The sequence below is a fragment of the Dasypus novemcinctus genome, chromosome 6, assembly GCF_030445035.2.
Source record: "Dasypus novemcinctus isolate mDasNov1 chromosome 6, mDasNov1.1.hap2, whole genome shotgun sequence".
NCBI lineage: Eukaryota > Metazoa > Chordata > Mammalia > Cingulata > Dasypodidae > Dasypus > Dasypus novemcinctus.
In genome coordinates, this window is record NC_080678.1 from 116378959 (window position 1) to 116398497 (window position 19539).

Below are 19539 nucleotides of genomic sequence, written 5' to 3' on the forward strand. Positions count from 1 at the left end.
ACATTACATTATAAATGTCAAATCATGTTAATACCATCCATTTAGTTGTAACCATCTATCTATAACAAGATTTTTTTGTTTCCCATTTCTTCCCTACCTTTCATATTCCCCTGGCTTGAGAGGTGTTTGCGTGCTTGTTAGAGCACCTCCTCAGGTGTTTTCTCTACAGAAGTTACCTGGGTGATGTATTCCTCCTGAGGCCCTGCTGTCTGAATACATCTGATTTTTGCCTTTGAAAAACTGTTTATGTGTAGAATTTCTAGATTGAAATTTATTTTTTTCATGATCTTAAACAATCTTTTTCCTTCTAGCATTGCAGTTGAGACATGTAAAGCTAGGATAGTTCTCTTCTTTATGAATAACCTTTTGTTTTCATTTGGAAGGTTTTCAGATTGATTCATTGTCATCAGAATTAAACAAAGATAAGCTTCAGTGTGTCTTTTTCATTAATCATTAATTCTAGATTAGTGTTTTTTTTTCTTTCAAGACTTTTAATATTATTCACTCCTCTCTCTTTTTTAAAGTTTTATTGAGATATATTCACATACCATAAAATCTATCCAGAGTATATAATCAATGGCTTTTGGTATAATCACAATGTTGTGCATTTGTCACCACAAAAAAATTTCAGAACAATTTTATTACTCCAAAAAGAAAAACCCTGTACCACTTAGCAATCGCCTCTTGACCCTTTATCCTTCCCCAGCCCTACATAACCACTAATCTGATTCCGTACTTATAAATTGATTTATACTTACATTTTATATAAAATCATATAATATTTAGTACTTTGTATCTGGTTTCTTTCATTTAGCATAATGTGTTGTGTTTTTTTTGCCTGATATTAACATATTGTATCATTAACATACATTTGTTCAGTTTCAAAGAAAAGCAGTGTTATATATACAGTATTACTCATATTCATATTTCACATGATCCCCTCTCTTCCTGCTTGTATGGTTTTTGATGAGAAGTCTACTGTCATTCTTATCTTAGTTCCCCTCTAGGTAAGATGTGTTTTTCCCTTCTGTATTCTTTCAAGATTTTTCCCTTTGTCTTTGGTTTTCTGCACTTCAATATGATATTCTTAGATGTGGTTTTCTTGGTAGTTATTCTCTTTGATGTTCTCTGAGCTCCCTTTATCTGTCATTAATTTTACAATGTTTTCAGCTATTATTACTTCCAGTATTTCTTCTGCTCCATTCTCTTTCTTTTTCTGGTATTTCAGTCATGCATTTATTATACCTTTTGATGTCCCCAAGTTCTTGAATGCTCTCTTTTTTAATTCTTCTCTTTGCATTTTAGTTTGTGACATTTCTGTTGACACCTTTTCAAGTTCACTGGTTCTTTCCTTGGCTTTGTGTGATGAACCTGTCAATGGCATTCTTCTTTTCTGTCACTATGCTTTTGATTTCTAGCGTTTCTGGTTGAGTTTTTCTGCTTACATTATCCATCTGCTCTTTTTTTCTCCCCTCCCCTCTTTTGCCCTACTGTTTTTTCTGTCTGTATCCATTCGCTGTGTGATCTTCTGTATCTATTTCTCATTTTGTCTTCCATCTTTCTCCTCTAGGATTCACTGGGATTCAATCCTGGAGACCTGTGATGTGGAGAGAGGTTCCCTGTCAATTGTGCCACCTCAGTTCCTGTTCTCTGCCATGCTTCACCTTGACTCTCCCTTTCGTTTCTCTTTGGTTGTGTCATCCTCTTGCTGTGTGACTCACTTGTGTGGGCATTGGCTCCCTGCTCGGGGGCTCAGCTTATCACCTGGGCACTGGTTTGTCACGCATGCACTGGCTTACCATGTGGGCACACACGTGGGCACTCGACTCACTACATGGGCACTGGCTCACCACACGGGCACCTTTGTGGGCACTCGGCTCACCATGTGGGCACTTACTTGGCTTACTGCATGGGTACTTGACTCACCATGTGGGCACTCAGCTCGCCATGCAGGACTTGCATGAGCACTTGGCTCACCACATGGGCACTCAGCTCACCTCATGAGCACTCGGCTCACCTCATGGGCACTCGGCTCACTGTGTGGGCACTTGGCTCACCATGCTGGCACTTGACTTGCCATGGGGACACTGGCTCACTGTGCAGGCACGCTTTCTCGTCTTTTTCACCAGGAGGCCCTAGGGATTGAACCCATGTCTTCCCATAAGGTAGTCGGAGGCCTTATCACTTGAACCACATCACTTCCCTCCATCTGTTCTTCAAGTATTAATCGTAATTATTTTAAAGTCCCTGTGTAACAATTCCAACATCTGTACCACACCTGAGTTTGATTCTGATTGCTTTGCATCTTCAGGGTAAGTTTTTCTTGCCTTTTGGCATGTCCTGTCATTTTTTGTTGAAAGCTGAACATGTTGTATCTGGTAATAAGAACTGAGATACTAGGCTTTAGTGTGAGGATTTATGTGAAATCTGCCTAGGAGTTGGGCTCTGTTTAATGTTTGTTGGACCTATAGGTGGGAGAGGCTTCAGATTCCTCGAGTGTCCTTGTTTTTCCTTCCCTCTTGACTTTGCACTTCCCTCTGTACTTCCCAAGACTCTGTTGAGAAGTCTGTCTCGCAGCTCTTGGAGCTGACAGCCACTGTTCCTGCACTGAGCCCTGCTGGTGTGCTGTAAGGTGGGGCAGGGGAGCATTCTACAGCTCACGCTTCACTCCGCCCTCTGGTGGCCATGCCCCTGGGTGGTGACCTTCACAGTGTTACTGATAAGCTGAAAACTTCCTCCTAGCACCTCCTATGTGGACTTTTGTCCTGTGTTCTAGAAGTCTGTTCTTTATTTTAGTAATTTTCTTCTCAGTATATGTAAGAGTATCATTGGAATTAAAAGCTGATTTTCTTCCATTTCTTGCTGTAATTTTGTTTTCTCCATGTTCAGTTGTTTTGATTATCTTAGTTCTTATTGTTCTATTTCTAATTTCCCTAAAATATCTGCTTCATTTTCTATTCATTTTCTGTAAGTGAAAAACTAGTGGTTGTTTGGGTTCCTACTAAACTCTTCTCTCCTGGGTTTAGTGTTCCCTTTCAGAGAATTTTTTTCTCATTCTTCATGGCCTGGGCTTCTCCCAGGCTCCTGAGGAGGGCTCTTTCAGATCCGGTACCTGCTCTTCTGCCCCCACAGGCTCTTCCCTTGGGAGCCGTCTGACTCACTGCTGGCTTCAGCTACCACTGAGATGCCAGCAACTCCCCCAGGCCTTAACTTCATCCTGGGCTTCTGTTCTGAGCCCCAGAAGCATCCCTCCAGCTGCCTCCTGGGGAGCCTGCCCTGCTTTTCCCAGAAACACTTGAAGCCCAGCCTCTTTCTCTCCACTTTCTGGTTTTGCAAATGGTACTGGGTTTTACCTGGATGCTCATAAAGATACCCTTGGTGATCATTTCCCCATATTCCCTTTATAGCATGAGTCAGGCGCCTGATTTTTGGTGACTGATGCATCATATCCCTGTGTATCATCTTTCCTCTGCCCCTCCATTATTACTGCCTGAATCAGCTCTCTTACTGTCCTTTGCCCTCTCTTTTCCCTTAAGCCAATCTCCACTGTCCTTCTGGCTCAGCGCTGACCAATAGAAATATAACATGAGCCCACACATTAAAAAAAGGAGTGAAAAAGAAGCAAGTGAAATTAGTTTTAATAACCTATTTAATTTAAATCAGGATACAGAAAATAATACATTTCAACATGTAATCGATATTTGAAAAGGCACTCTCAGTGAAATATTTCCTTTTTTTGAACTAAGCTTCTGAAATCTGCTGTGTATTTTATACGTATGGCACTCTCAGTTTAGCCTAACGACATTTCAGTTGTTCAATAGCCCATGTAGCTAGGTGCTACTGTATTGGTTACCACAATTATACATCATTGCTCCTGCAATGCAAGTGTGGACATGGAAGTCCAGTGTTTATTTCATGTCTTTACTGGTGCTAATATTTGTACCTATGATTTGAGATGTGGGGCTGTATACCCTAAGGCCGTAAATCCTAAGGTGAAGATAGTCTGAAAGCATGGTTTCTGGATCAGCCGCAGCATGAGCATCACCTGCTAACTCGGTAGAAATGCTTGTTCAGTTATTCACGAGGCAGTCCCTTTGGTTCTTTAGGGCCCATTTTATGAGATCGGTTTTGATATGATCGTATTTTACCTTGTTTGCCTAGTCTATAGATAGGTCAAACCTGATCTGCCTCTTTTAAAAAAATTTAATTTTTCAATTTTTAATTTTTTCTTTACTAGAGAAGTTGTGGGTTTACAGAACAATCATGCATAAAATACAGGATTCCCATATACCAGCCCACCACCACCACCTTGCATTGGTGTGGAAAATTCATTACAACTGATGATAGGACATGTTAATAATTGTACTGTTAAAGTCCGTGGTTGAACTTAGGGTTCTCTGTTCATATAATACAGTTCTTTAATTTTTAATTTTACTTGAGATCTTGGGGCTGGGGATTGAACCTGGGACCTCAAATGTGGGAAGCTGGCACTCAACCACTGAGCCATATCGATCTCCCCTGAGTTAGTTTTTTCATTCATTTATTTATTTATTTTTAGGAGGCACTGGAAACTGAACTCCAGCTCTCCCATGTGGGAAGCAGGGGCTCAACTGCTTGAATCACATCTGCTCCCTCCCCCCTTATTTTTTTTTTAAGGATTTTTTTTTATTTAATTCCCCTCCCCTCCCCCGGTTGCCTGTTTTCTGTGTCTTTTTGCTGCATCTTGTTTCTTTTCCTTTGTCCGCTTCTGTGTCTTGTTTCTTTTCCTTTGTCCGCTTCTGTTGTCAGTGGCACGGGAAGTGTGGGCGGTGCCTTTCCTGGGCAGGCTGCACTTTTCTTTCGTGCTGGGCGGCTCTCCTGAACGGGTGCACTCCTTGCACGTGGGGCTCCCCTTCGCAGGGAACACCCCTGTGTGGCAGGGCACTCCTTGCGCCCATCAGCACTGGGCATGGGCCAGCTGATCAGCTCCACACGGGTCAAGGAGGCCCGGGGTTTGAACCGCGGACCTCCCATGTGGTAGACAGATGCCCTAACCACTCGGCCAAAGTCCGTTTCCCCCTCCCCCCTCCCCCCCCTTATTTTTGTTCTTCTCTTAGTCTTGAGGGATTTGGGATGATGCCTGCTCTGACTGCTTCAGGCTGAGAGGGGTCTTAGATATCATGGGGAAGAGGAAATACATCTCTGAGAAACATATTTGACAAGTGCATTGAAAATTACAGGTTTGTATAAAAAGAGTAGAAGAATCATGATTAGGGGAATTTTAAATAAGTATAACTGTTATATTTGGGAAATAGATTTTCATATTTTCCCAAATAGGGCCCACCAAGGGTTGATTGCATGAGTCTTTGTGGCTTGCCTATGGTGTCTGGATGTCCCTAGAGCCCTCAGGAGCACTTTTTTTTTTTTAAACATATTTTTTTATGAAGTTGCAAACCTACAAAACAATCATACAGGTGTATAAAATCTGAGGAGCACTTTTGATTGAGGCTTTGTTTAAAAACTCTGTTTTATTTAATATTTTCCCCTTTTGGTAAAGGTCTTTTTCCAGATGCACTGCTGATTAACACTTGGTAATAATCCCTCGATGCCAGGGAGGCTCATGCCCAGAAGTCATGTCCCACTTTGGGAGCAGGTGGTGAGTTTATTTGCAGAGCTTGGCTTACAGGGAAGTCCTCCACAAGGAGGTTTTCAGGAGGTAACTCTTAGGCATTGATTATAATTAGGCTTAGTTTCATTATTACAGGAGTAAGTTTCATAAGTGCAAGCATTAAGATTGAGGGCTTGGCATATTGGACTGTTTTCTTTTATTAGGTAAGGCTTATGTAGTCCAGAGTTTGTTTTTTGTTTTTTTTACCATCTCATTTGAGAAAGAAGCAGGACTTCCCCAGGATGAAAGTTTAATATTTTGATAGCTACTGTATGAGCTTCTACCTATCCAGAGAACATACCTATGACAACAAGAATACAGTTATACCCCATTCAGGTATACTTGTACTTATGGCATATATTTGTTTTATAGCTCCTGAACAACCTTTTTTTTTTAAAGATTTATTTGTTTATTTGCCCCCCGCCCCCCATTTGTGTTCACTGTCTGCTCTCTGTGTCCATTTGCTGTGTGTGCTGTGTCTTCCTGTCTTCTCTTTAGGAAGCACTGGGAACTGAACCTGAGACCTCCCATGTTGGAGAGAGGCATTCAATCACTTGAGCCACCTCAGCTCCCTGCTTTGTTGTATCTCTCATTGTCTTTCCTCTTTGTGTCGCCTTGTTGCATCATTTTGTTGTGTCCGCTCACCATGCCTGCCCATTGGGCCAATTTTGCTGTCTTGCTTGCCTTCTCCAGGGGCACCAGGAACCAAACCCGGACCCCCCCATGTGGTAGGTGGGAGCTCAATCACTTGAGCCACATTTGCTTCCCCAAACTTTTAAAAAATCATGTCAGTTTATTCCATTTATCAGCATAATCAATGACATATCAATTTGAAATTATTTTTTTAAAGATTTATTTTTCATTTATTTCTCTCCCCTTCCCCCTTCAACCCCCGTGTTGTCTGCTCTCTGTGTCCATTTGCTGCATGTTCTTTCTTTGTCTGCTTCTGTTGTTGTCAGCAGCACAGGAATCTGTGTTTCTTTTTGTTGCATCATCTTGTGTGTCAGCTCTCTGTGTGTGCGACGCCATTCCTGGGCAGGCTGAATTTTCTTTTGTGCTGGGCGGCTCTCCTTACAGGGTGCACTCCTTGTGCGTGGGGCTCCCCTTCGCGGGGACACCTCTGCGTGGCATGGCACTCCTTGTGCGCATGAGCACTGCGTGTGGGCCTGCTCCACACGGGTCAAGGAGGCCTGGGGTTTGAACCGCGGACCTCCCATGTGGTAGACAGATGCCTTATCTACTGGGCCAAGTCTGCTTTCTCAATTTGAAATTAAAATGAATTTTATTTATAAAATGTTACAAATATTTTATTTATATAAGCAAATCAGTATTAAAACAGGGACACCAGTATCATTGTTATGTTGAATTCATAGCTAGAGGAAGAAGTATAATTGTTTGGATGAGAGGTGAGACAACTTCTTAAAAGGTATTCTCCAATCCATAGATACATGTTTACCTTCTCAAGCAACACATATTAACAGCGAACAATTATATAGTGTTTGCCAAGTGCCGGATACTCTTGAACTTATTTTACAGATTTTAATTTGAACCTCTCATGGGAGATAGATACTATCATTATTCCAATTTAGAGATAAAGAATCTGATATAGGGAGGCTCAAAAACTTGTTCAAAGTCAAAACTAAGAAGAGGCAGAGATAAGATTCAAACCAGGAGACTAATCTGAGGCTCCTTGCTGGCCAACCAGGCTATAAACTCTTTCTTTTCTTGGAAAAAAAAAAAGATTTAAACCAGAGTCCATTCATTTAAGCAGAATGCTGTTCTATCTCTCCTGCACAGCAATTACTGTACTAACAGGTGAGAGCTTGTAGAATTTTGATTTCTTATGAGTATGGAAAGCATTGTGATAAACATTGCACTAGCGTTTCCAGTTTAGTTTTCATAAATAAATAAAGCCAGCTTTCTGTCATTTTCTTTGCCTAGTGGAAATGACAAATCAATACAAGAGAAAAACAGGAAAACTACCAGTTAACAACAGAGATTCTAGGAATTTCAGAAAAAAAATAATAAATGATACATCCAAACACGTGTTGGTCCATTTAAAATTCTCATTCTGATAAGCTAGAACTCACTTCAGTATCTCTAGAATGTTCCCCCAAATTTTGAATGATATATTTCTGTATACCATGTGTGTATGTGTGTATACGTACGCAATTATGTGTGTGTGTATACGTACGCAATTATATATATACACACATATATAATAGAGGTTCAAATGGTGAAAACTTTTTGTTCTTTGAGGATGGATTTTATCTAGGGATAATAAAAATCTTTAGAGCTAAGGTGGGTGGGTGAGGTAGAGTTGGGCAATACTGATTTGAAGTGAATTTAAGTTTTCACTAAAAATAACGAAATGGACTTTTGAACATTCAGTTACCACCCTTGACATTTTCTTTATCTAGGATCCAGATCATTTGGAATTGATTCTATTATAAAGTAAGTTTTTCTCTGCTAAATTATTTCTGCCTCTCTCAATTAATGAGGATAGTAAGTTGGAAATTTGGACTGTAAGTTCTTTGTAAATGGACTCCATATGGTTTTCTGGATTATGCAATAATGTTTACATATTGTGGTAAAAGGAGCCCTCTCAAATAATGCTGTGAAAATGTAGACATTTTAATCACTCGGTTAAGTCCTTCATATACAGTTCATCAGAAGAATTTTCCCTTTTCTACTTGACTGCAACTCAGTTTTCCATGTTTCTCACATTTGTGGGGAACAATCATTTACACACTTGAAGAATGGTTGAGGGAAGCAGATGTGGTTCAAGTGATAGGGCTTCTGCCTACCATATGGTTAGATCCCTGGGGCCTCCTGGTGAAAAAGAAGAAGAGAAAGTGTGCCTCCGTGGCAAGCCAGCACCCACATAGTAAGCCAGTGCCCACATGGCAAGCCAGTTCCTGCATGGCAAGCTGAGTGCCAGTGCGGTGAGCCAGAAACCAGGAAATGAGGTGGCGCAGCTAACAGGGAACCTCTCACATCAGAGGTCCCAGAATTGAATCCTGGTGAATCCTAGAAGAGAAAAAAAAATGAGAAGACCAAAAAAAGAAATAGAAGCAGATGTGGCTCAACTGATAAGAGTGTCCACCTACCATATAGGAGGTCCAGGGTTCGAACCCAGGGCCTCCTGGCCTGTGTGGTGAGCTGACCCAAGTGCAGTACTGCCGCACAAGGTGTGCCATCTCATGTGGGAGTGTCCCGCACATAGGGGAAACCCAAACACAGGGAGTGTGCCCTGCAAGGAGAGCCTGTCCGGCACGAAAAAAAGCGCAGCCTGCCCAGAAGTGTGGTGCTGCACACACAGAGAGCTGACACAGCAAGATGATGCAACAAAATGAGACACAGATTCCCAGTGCCGTCGAGAATGCAACTGGACACAGAAGAATGCACCGCAAATGGACATGAGTGCAGACAACTGTGGGGGGGGGGGGGTAGGGAGCCAGAAGGGGAGAGAAATAAAAATACATCTTAAAAAACAAAAAGATACAGACTACCACACAGTGAATGGATACAGACAGCAAAAGCAGGGTGGGGGGGAGGGGGACAGGAAGGGAATACATAAATATATATTGTGAAAAAAGAATGATTGAGGTCCATTTATAATTTGAAAATGAACTCTTTAAGGAACATTGTTGCTGTACTGGCAGAGATGGCCTTTTAACCACTGCTGCCATCTGCTGGTCTTTTGATTGTTAGATCTTAGAAAGAGCAGGGCCTAATCCTCCCATCAAGATGATACAAAATATAAATATCATTAACAGGTAGTATTTTAGACTCTGTATTTCCTTAAACAGGAAGATATCCCGCACTGGAGTTATGAATCCTGGATCAGCAATGATGATTGGAAAACTGACCACACACTTAAGAGAGTGATTAGTTAGCGATTAGCTAACAGCAGGTAGCTATTGCCCAGAGGATTCCTCAAAGGAATCCTCCTAAGATTGCTTCAGAATATAGTTTAGGACTATTTTTCATGGCTATGTAGTAAGCCAAAAAGTAGACTGTACTTGTGAGAAAGATGCCACTGAAGCGTACGAAGACATAGTCAAAATCGTATTGACTTGCCCCTACATATTTACCACCATTTTGTCTACTGTGGTCCTTGATATAAATGACTGGCAAATGTGGATCCAGAGTATTCCAGCTATCACTGTGAGACTACAGCCCACTGTGTGGTGTAGCACTGTAGAAGCTTTTTTTTAGAACCTATTTATTTCTCCCCCCTTCTTCCCCTGTTGTCTGCTCTGTGTCCACTCGCTGTGTATTATTCTGTGTCCGCTTGCATTCTTGTCAGGCAGCATCGGGAATCTGTGTCTCTTTTTGTTGCTTCATCTTGCTGTGTCGGCTCTGCATATGTGTGGTGCCACTCCTGGGCAGGTTGTACTTCTTTCATGCAGGGTGGCTCTCCTTGTGGGGCACAGTCCTTGTTAGTGGGGCTCCACTACATGGGGGACACCCCTGCGTGGCACGGTACTCATTGTGTGTGGCAGCACTGCACTTGGGCCAGCTCACCATAGGGCCAGGAAGCCCTGGGTACTGAACCCTGGACCTCTTATATGGTAAGCAGATGCTCTATCAGTTGAGCCACATCTGTTTCCCACTGTAGGAAGTTTATCCACCCAGTAATATTCATACCAGTTATCTTGAGTTGGTTGATTGCATGTTCTGTGATTAACGTGTGGTATCTGTGGTATGTCTGTTACTTGGTATTTCACTTTTGACAAACAAAAATATGAAAGCATTTCCTACTGATAGCCCAGCTCCAATGTAATTAGCAGGGGTTTTGATATTCTTGTGCAGCCATTCCAAACCAGCCAAGCCTTGAGCTTGCCCAGCCAGTTAATCCATTACATGATCCTTAGATTAAGATTCCAAGGCTTAAACTAATTTTTTTTTTGAGGTACCAGGGCTGGGGACTGAACCCAGAACTTCGTAACTGCTGAGTCATGTTGGTAACCCTGAGTTGGTTTTTTCATTTATTTTGCTTATTGTTTGTTTTTTTTTTTTTAGGAGGCACCGGAAACCAAACCCGGGACCTCTTGTGTGGGAAGCAGGTGCTCAACTACTTGAGCCACATCTGCTCTGTAAACCAGTGGTTTTGATAATTGGGACAACAGCTCTGTTCTCTGTTGCCCAAATGCAGCTGCCAAGCTTTGCAAAAGGCCAAAATTTAGGGCTAGGTAATATCAGAAATTGACCATCTAAGGCAATCAACCATATGGCAGCACAAAGAACCCACTGAAGAAACATTCCATTGCCATTATCACATTTTTATGGTGCTAGAAAGTTTGAGCCAAACAAAATGACAGCTACAGAAGAAGCGATGAAACCAGTGGCCGGAGCTGTGGCTTATTGCTCAGGGGTCCTGTAGTGCCCCCAGGGAGCTGGTTCACTGTAGTCTCGCTGTCCTTTCAAGAGCGTTGGGCTGCAGGCAGGCAGTGGTGAGGCTTGCTCTCGACCGGCACACCTGAGCTCCGCCTCCAGAGCGCCGGTGGGGAGCCAGCACTCTCACTCCCTTTGCTCCCTGGGGCAGCCTCACCAGGCTTTCTCTGAACAAACTTCCTTGTATTTGTATTACTAACCACACACCTGAGTTCTCTGTGGTTTCAGTCCCTTGTTTTATACTCTAGCTTTCCTTCTAGGAACATGTACATCCCAAGATGCAAAAATAAATTTTTAAAAATTATTATTAAGGAAGTTGCTACTTGAAAGAAAGAAGCTAGTTTTATTTATTTATTTAAGGAGGTACTAGGAATTGAACCTGTGACCTTTTATATGGAAAGCAGGCACTCATCCACTGAGCAATGCCCACTCCTCTGTCACTTTTTAAAAAGTTATTGTTTTTGGATGCTGGAGACAAACATCTTTATTAAAGATACTGCCCCAAATTTGACAAACATTTCAAAACAGATTTGTAAACATAATGCTTGCCTTTACAACTGGCAGCACTTTGGAAAGACAATACTAAATGACAGTACAACTTGAATTAACATTACTTCAAAGTCCTTATATTTTTAACCACATAATTTATGTTCCCACATGATGAAACAAGTGATAATTTAAGTCACATATATGCCCCATGAAATGAAAATGTGTGCTGTTTTGATGAATCACAGTATGATATGTTTAACTATATCTGCTTTTTAATAATCCTGGTGCCCAGGATAAAACAAACAAACAAACCAAAAAAAAACCTCAGATATATATTACATGTAGGTAATAACCTCTTTGCATATGTGTCTTCAAAAAATACTTTGTAGAAGTGGATGTGGTGCAAGCAATTGAGCCTGCTTCCCACATGGGAGGTCCAGGGCTCATTTTCTGGTACCTCCTAAGGAAAACCAACAAAACATTATAGCAGTATGTAAGTAGGTACCTGCATGTTTAATTTTATACTTTTGTTCCCAAACTGTAGGCCTCTTTCATTTTAATAACATAATGATTTTACCTAACATTATTAAAGCTGACAAACTGTTGAAATGGAAATGCATTGTCTTCTGCAATAAAGTAACAATTTGACAGAAAAAAGCCCTTGTAGTAGCATCTGTCAGTTATTTAACCTTAGCATTTGGTCTTCTAGGAGTTGCAGCTTTTTTTCTGATGCTTGCTCACATCCACATAACCTGTACACACACAGTTCAAGCACATGCTTCAGACTCTGGTAGGTGTGCTTCCTGTTGCTCTAATCAAGTGGGAAGCGGTGTAGCTTATGTTTAACCACACTATGTACTCAACTAGTAAACACCTTAAGGCAACCATTGCAATGAGGAGTTAACTTGCAGGCAGATTTACTGTTCTAGATCAAGTAAGCCTGTATATACATATGTGTATGTATATCTACGTACGTACATATATACTTAGTTTTTTGTATTTTGTGCGCAATTCTAATCATTCTACAACTTATGGCAAAGAGTTCACATTAAGAAGGGTCAGAAAATCGGTTTATGTTTATCCTGAAGCATTTGACTTTGGATATTATTATTATTATTTTTTATGCACACAACATTGAAGTGTGAGAATTGGGTTCCCAATATGTTACAAAAAAATTCCTAGTGACAAACATAAGTTTTTGATGAAAAAAAATGACTTGACGTATAGATACTGTATCTCCCCTATCTGCCTAAAATAAAAGATTTCTTATTGACATAAACACAAGTCTTTAGGGGAAAAACAGCACCAGAGAAAGCTTCAAAAATACAGGGAAGTGAAGTAAAGTGGAAAAAAAAAAGGGAACTCAAGTTTACTAATACTGAAACTTTCAACAGGTGAAATTTCATCCTTTTGGAATCTTCATGCAACTCATTTGGAATTTTAATTAAATAAACTTAACTTTATTCTCATCTTCTGGCCCCAGCAGAGTTCTAGTGCCGTGACTCTGCTTGCTGTTGGTCAAATTTGCCTATTAGTCTTTTAATATGAGCCAGCTTATTATGAAAATTCATCTGTATTTTTCTTCCTGGTAATTAGGACTAGACTGCTTGATCTTCTGATACTCTTGTAAAACTTCATGAACATTCTGATGCTTTTTTGAGCTCAGAGAAAGGTACTTTCATTTTGCACCAAGTCTGATAAATCTAGCGACAGTCTCCATCCTGGTCTGCAAGGCCCTGTACTCATAATACTTGGCATTGAAGTCATCCCTGTAATTCTGGCATTGCTCATAGGAGACAATAACAATATATTTTATCAAATAATCTGGGAGTGCCGGTGTTGAGGAAGACTCTTTTGAGGCAGCACAGCTCTCTTTAACTCCTTCATTGGAACGTGACTGGAGTTATTTAACTTGGCAAGTTCCCTCAACAGTCTCAGTGTCATTTCTTTATTTTTTTCCAAACAAATCAGTTTTATTGGTACGTACCGATAAAGCATACAGTTCGTCCAAAGTGTATAATTATTGGTATTTGGTGTAATCATGTAGTTGCGCATTTATCATTTCAGTCATTATTGGAGAATTTTCATCATTCCAATAATAATAATAATAATGAAAAAAAAAAAAAAGGAAAAAAGCTCTACCCCTTAAAAATTACCTCTCAATCGTTCTATGCTTCCCCTGGCATACACATCTGCTATTCTGTTTCTGTTTTTCAATTTATTTCTATTTCTATTTTCCATAGATGGAGTCAAACAATATGTAGTACCTGTTGTCTAGTTTCTTTCTCTTAGTAGATACTACTGTTTTTTTAATTTAAAAATTTATTTTTATATAAATTGTTACAATTACTCAGTTAAAATAAGATAACCACAATAACAATAAATCTACTTTAGTTAGCAGTTACACTCCCCCCACCACCTTATTTTTGTTCATTCCTCAGTCTTGAGGCATTTGGGATGATGTGCCCTCTGACTGCTTCAGGCTGAGAAAGGATATAGATATTATGGGGCAGAGGAATGAAATCGTTTTGCTTGCAGTTGGAGATATCCCTTGTTTTGGGGCTGGGACTGGTCAATCACTGTCATTTTGTTAGATGTCCAGGAAAGGCCCTAAGAACAGGAGAGTAGGAGTTGGCCACATAACTTGTAGGATTTCAAGGCTCAACCAGCATAGGAGCAATTGGAAGGCTTTAAGTCTTAGAGAAATAAACTTAACAAGTAAGTGGAAGGTAGAAGAGTCATGATGAGGGGGTTTATAAATGGATAACTACCATTTTGACTAAAACTATCAGAAGGTAGTCTTGAGTCTTCTGGCCTTCTGAGTGCTAGGGGAATTGGAGTTAGAATTCATAGTCTAATAACTCAGCACTACCTCAGTTGTCGTTTGTAACTCTAACTAGTATGAAAATACCCAACGAATATCTGAACATTTTTATATACCCTATATACATGGAACAGCAACAATCCCCCAAGTGCAAGGGCAATGACCAGTGAAGAAGGATGGTCCAAAGATGAGCCCTTGATACTGATGACTATGCTTATGAGCCTGCATGCCTGAAGTTTTGACTAGGCCTAGAGCTGCAGAGTGCCTAAGAGTTACCTCCTGAGAGCTTCCATGTTGCTCAAATGTGGCCACTCTCTAAGCCAAACTTAGCGTGTAAATGCATTATCTTACCCCCAGCATGGGACTTGACTCTCGGGGATGAGCCTCCCTGGTACCAAGGGATTACTACCAATCACTAGCTAATGATGCAATTAGAAAAAGACCTTGAATAAAAGGGGAATATTGATAAAGACAAATGAGATTATATGGCTAAGAGTCTTCAAAAAAGAGTTGGGAGGTCATCAGAGGGGTCGTGCTTATGCACGTCTCAGCAGAATCCCAGAGAGAGCCAAAGTAGATACAATTAGATAGAATCCCAGGTACTGTTGCTCCTGAGAGCTATGGAGACACACAGGCTCTATGGTCATGGCAGATGGCCCTGGAGTTCAGTGCCTTGTCAGTGGGCCCTACTTTGTAATTTGTGTTCCTGAGTGTGATAGAGTTGGACTCAGATGTGACCTTTCTACACATGCCTCTTCTGTCACTTTTACTGAACCTGTGGTTGGTACTGGGGTTGGTGTATACTCAGGAACTTGAAGCTCTGGACTGGGCATGTGCCAGCTGGGTCCTGAGCCTGAGCAGAGTTGTAACTCCTACTCTCTGGTTCATTGGACTTACCCAGGCCAACTAACAGGGAGGTGAATATGGTCAACCCCCACAACAGGGAACTGAGAGTGCCTACAACTGCAAGCAGGAGAATCACATCCATCAGCCATGTGGGATCTAAGCCCCCTCTAGATTTCAAGGTGAAGTGGACATTACTATCCCAGGGTCCACAGGATGGAGGAATAAAATATTGATTAGAGTGGACTTACTGGTATTCTATTATAGAGCTGTTGTAACTCTAGCAATGAAATTTTATCATTGATGTATGTGGAGAAAATGGCCTTAGTAGGTGCTGAGGGCAGGGAGAGGGAAGAAGAGATGTGATGTGGGGGCATTTTCGAGACTTGGAGTTGTCCTAAATGATATTGTAGGGACAGAAGCTGGACATTATATATCCTGCCATAACCAACTGAATAGACTGGGGAGAATGTAAACTACAATGTAAACTAATACCCATGTGATGCAGCAGTACTCCAAAATGTATTCACCAAATGCAATGAATGTGCCACAATGATGAAAGAGGTTGTTAATGTGGGAGGAGTGTGGTGTGGTGTGGTGTGGGATATATGGGAACCTCTTATATATATATATATATATATATATTTTTTTTTTAAAGATTTATTTCTTCATTTATTTCTCTCTCCTCCCCCCTCCCACCCCGGTTGTCTGTTCTCTGTGTCTATTTGCTGTGTCTTCTTTGTCTGCTTCTATTGTCAGCGGCACAGTAATGTGTGTTTCTTTTTTTGTTGCATCATTTGTTGTGTGAGCTCTCCATGTATGTGGTGCCATTCCTGGGCAGGCTGCACTTTCTTTTCATGGTGGGCGGCTCTCCTTATGGGGCGCACTCCTTGTGTGTGGGGCTCCCCTACATAGGGGACAACCCAGTGTGGCAGGGCACTCCTTGCATGCATCAGCGCTGTGCGTGGTCGAGCTCCACACGGGTCAAGGTGGCCCAGGGTTTGAACCGCGGACCTCCCATATGGTAAACAGACGCCCTAACCACTGGGCCAAGTCCGCTTCCCTCTTTGAGGCTCTTTAAAACATAATCTTTTAAGGTATATGAGAGGACATTAGGATTCAGATTGGCTACCTATTTCAGAATTGCTCTGAGGAAGTTCTTGTCTTTTTAATTGATGCCATCTTTCTGCAGTGGAGCAAGCAGCTCAGGTTTCTTGTAGGCCTTCAGTGCCAGTAAATGAATCACTTTGTCCCTTTATGGCTGCTGAGAAGCACTGCTGCTGCTGTGTGTCTTTTGAATTGTATTTGTAGGGTTCATGGGAGTTGACCTTTTTCTCTTAGGTACTGCATCTGAAACATCTTGAGCTGCTTTCTGAATTTGCACTCTTTTTCCTACGTATATGGCTTGATAACCATATATGGTTTGATAACTTCTGTGCTATGGTTGTGGGATTTCTTCTCTGCCTGGATCATTCTTTCTTGTGTCATCTGATACCAGTTGTTTGTTGCACAAATTAAATTTTTTAAATCTTGTTTAAATCCCATACATTTGAGCTGGGAGGCTCCAGAGCTGGAGAATGTTTGCTGGATGCAGTTGAAACTGCCTTGAGGGTTATCTTTACCCACATTTGACAAATAAAAGCTAAAGTTATGTACTTCTTTGGGGAGATTGCTTGTTAGGAATTTTGACGAGTCCTTGGAGCCCTTGGAACTGAATCGAAGGTGAAAAAGGAATTAAATTTTTGTGGCCCTGGTAGGTCTCTGGTGCCCCGATCGCCGTCTCAGTGAGGTTCATGTGAGTACAGTGATACTGTCCTGCTCCACATGCCTGCATGGCAACCTAAAGTGGTCCTCCTCCTGCAGGCCCGCTGCCATCTTAAAGGCCACAGTGTGCCACAGCCGTCACTGTGACAGCCATCCCACTTCTGGCATACTGTAATTTAGTGCCACTTGTTTTTGTAAATAAAGTTTTATTGGCACACAGAAAAACCCCCGTGTTTATGTGTTGTCTGTGGCTGCTTTCATGTTGTAATGACAGAGCTAATTAATTTTGACAAGAACTATATGGCTTTTAAGATATAACTTACTGTATGGCTCTTTATGGAAGTTTTTCAACCCCATCTCTGGGTCTAGTTTTCAAACTTTAGTGTCTATCTGAATCACCTGGAGGGCTTGTTAAAACACTCATTGCTAGGCCCTATTCCCAGAATAATGGATTATGTAGCTGTATTATTAATTAATTAATTTTAAGATTTATTTTTCTTTCTCTCCCCCTCCCAGTTGTCTGCTCTTTGTGTCCATTCACTGTGTGTTCTTCTGTGACTGCTTCTATCCTTATCAGTGGCACCAGGAATCTGTGTTTCCTTTTGTTGTGTCATCTTGTTGTGTCAGACCTCCATGTGTGCGGCACCATTCTCGGGCAGGCTGCACTTTCTTTCGTGCTGGGCAGCTCTCCTTACGGGGTGCACTCCTTGTGTGTGAGGCTCCCCTACACGGGGGCACCCCTGCGTGGCACGGCACTCCTTGCGTGTATCAGCACTGTGCATGGGCCAGCTCCACACGGGTCAAGGTGGCCCGGGGTTTGAACCGTGGACCTCCATGTGGTAGATGGGCGCCCTATCTACTGGGCCATGTCCACTTCCTGTATATTAGTTATTTAATGCTGTGTAAAAAAATTACCCAAGAAATTAGTGGATTAAAACAACAAATATTTATTATCTCATGTAGTTTTTTTTTTAATTTATATTTTTTATTAGAGTAGTTGTAGGTTTGCAGAAAAATAATGCATCTCATACCATTTTTGTGGGCCTGGTATTTACAGGTGGCCTAGCAGGGTGGTTCTGGTTGTGGTCTCGTGGTCAGCTGGGGCTGCAGCCATTTTGTAGTTTGACTGGTTTGAAGGATGCACTGCTAAGATGACTGACTTGCATCACTGGCAAGTTAGTGCTGGCCTTTGACAGGAGGCCTCTGTTCCTCATCATGTGGACCTTGCTGTGGTGATTGAGTGACCTCATGGCATGGCAGCTGGCTTTTCATAGAGAAAGCAAACAGGAGGGAACTAAGTGAAAGGGAACAATGTCTTTTCTGACCTGGCCTCAGAAATCACACTCTGTTGTGATGGTTTGAATTTTGTGAATCCTAGAAAAGATTATGTTCTTAAATAATCCATTCCTGTGAGTGTGGGGTCCTTTGATTGCATCAAATTCAGTTAAGGGGCCTTTGATTAGAGCGCTTGATTAGATTGCTTTCAGGTTTTTGATTAGAGTATATGTCAGTGAGGCATGACCCAGGTTGGGTCTCTGCCCTCTTGCTGGGTCTTATATAAACTGAGAACACACAGAAAAGACACAGAGAAAGGGTGCTCTGCCATTTTGACCCTGCCATGTGAAGGAAAGGACTCCAGGTTCACCTACAGCTGCAGAAAGATAGAGAAGCCCCAAGAGGCTCCAGGAGCTATGCCTAGGGAGAGAAGCCAGATTGCCCACAGCTGAGCTTGAGGAGAAAGTAGAGGGAGATTGGCAGACCCTCCAGGATCTGCTGGCAGCCAGCCTTTGGTGAGAAAGCATCTCTGATGGTGCCTTGAATTGGACTTTTCACTGTCTCAGAACTGTAAGCTTTTACCTCAAATTAATTTCCTTTATAAAAGTCAACCCATTTCTGGTAATTTTGTATTGGCAGCTTTAGCAACATCCTATTGGTTTAAAAATTCATCCCTATTTAATGTGGGAGGAGATTGCACCAAGGCATGAATTCTAGGAGGCCAGAATCTTTGGAGGCCATCTTGGAAGCTGGCTGCCCCAGTAGGTCTGTGGCAAGACCTGAGAACGTGGTTTTCTAACAAGTTCCCAGGTGATGCTAATTTTGTTGACCTGGGGACCCTTAGAGAACACTACCTCAAGGAGTGCCCAAGAAAATCCACTGAATGTATGAAGGAAATACTAGCATATTTATACACGGGTATCTGTATTTTACAAAAATATGAATGAGATTTCACATATATATCAATGTATAAATAACTGTGCTGGGTGAGTGCTCAAATTTTAGTTAAGGGGTAAATGATCAAACATTATGGAACATCTAAACTGTGGGATAAGTCCCCAATTACTTATAATCTTGTTCCTGATTATGTCTGTGAGGCTTTTTATTTTTTTCTTTATTAGAGAAATTGTGGGTTTAACGAACAATGGCGCATAAAAGCATTAGAAAAGGATTCCCATATACCACCGCACCACCAACACCTTGCATTGGTATGCAACATTTGTTACAATTGATGATAGCACATTTTTATAATTCTGTTAATTAAAGTCCATGGTTTAATTTAGGTTTCCTATTTGTG

General features: G+C 41.4%; 1 protein-coding gene and 1 pseudogene across 1 annotated transcript in view; one reads left to right on the forward strand and one right to left on the reverse strand.

Moving 5' to 3' along the window:
* Positions 1–19539, forward strand: part of LOC131278811 (putative zinc finger protein 487) — a 56078-nt gene that overhangs the window by 21958 nt on the left and 14581 nt on the right.
* Positions 9358–17364, reverse strand: LOC139439192 (RNA polymerase II elongation factor ELL2 pseudogene; annotated as a pseudogene).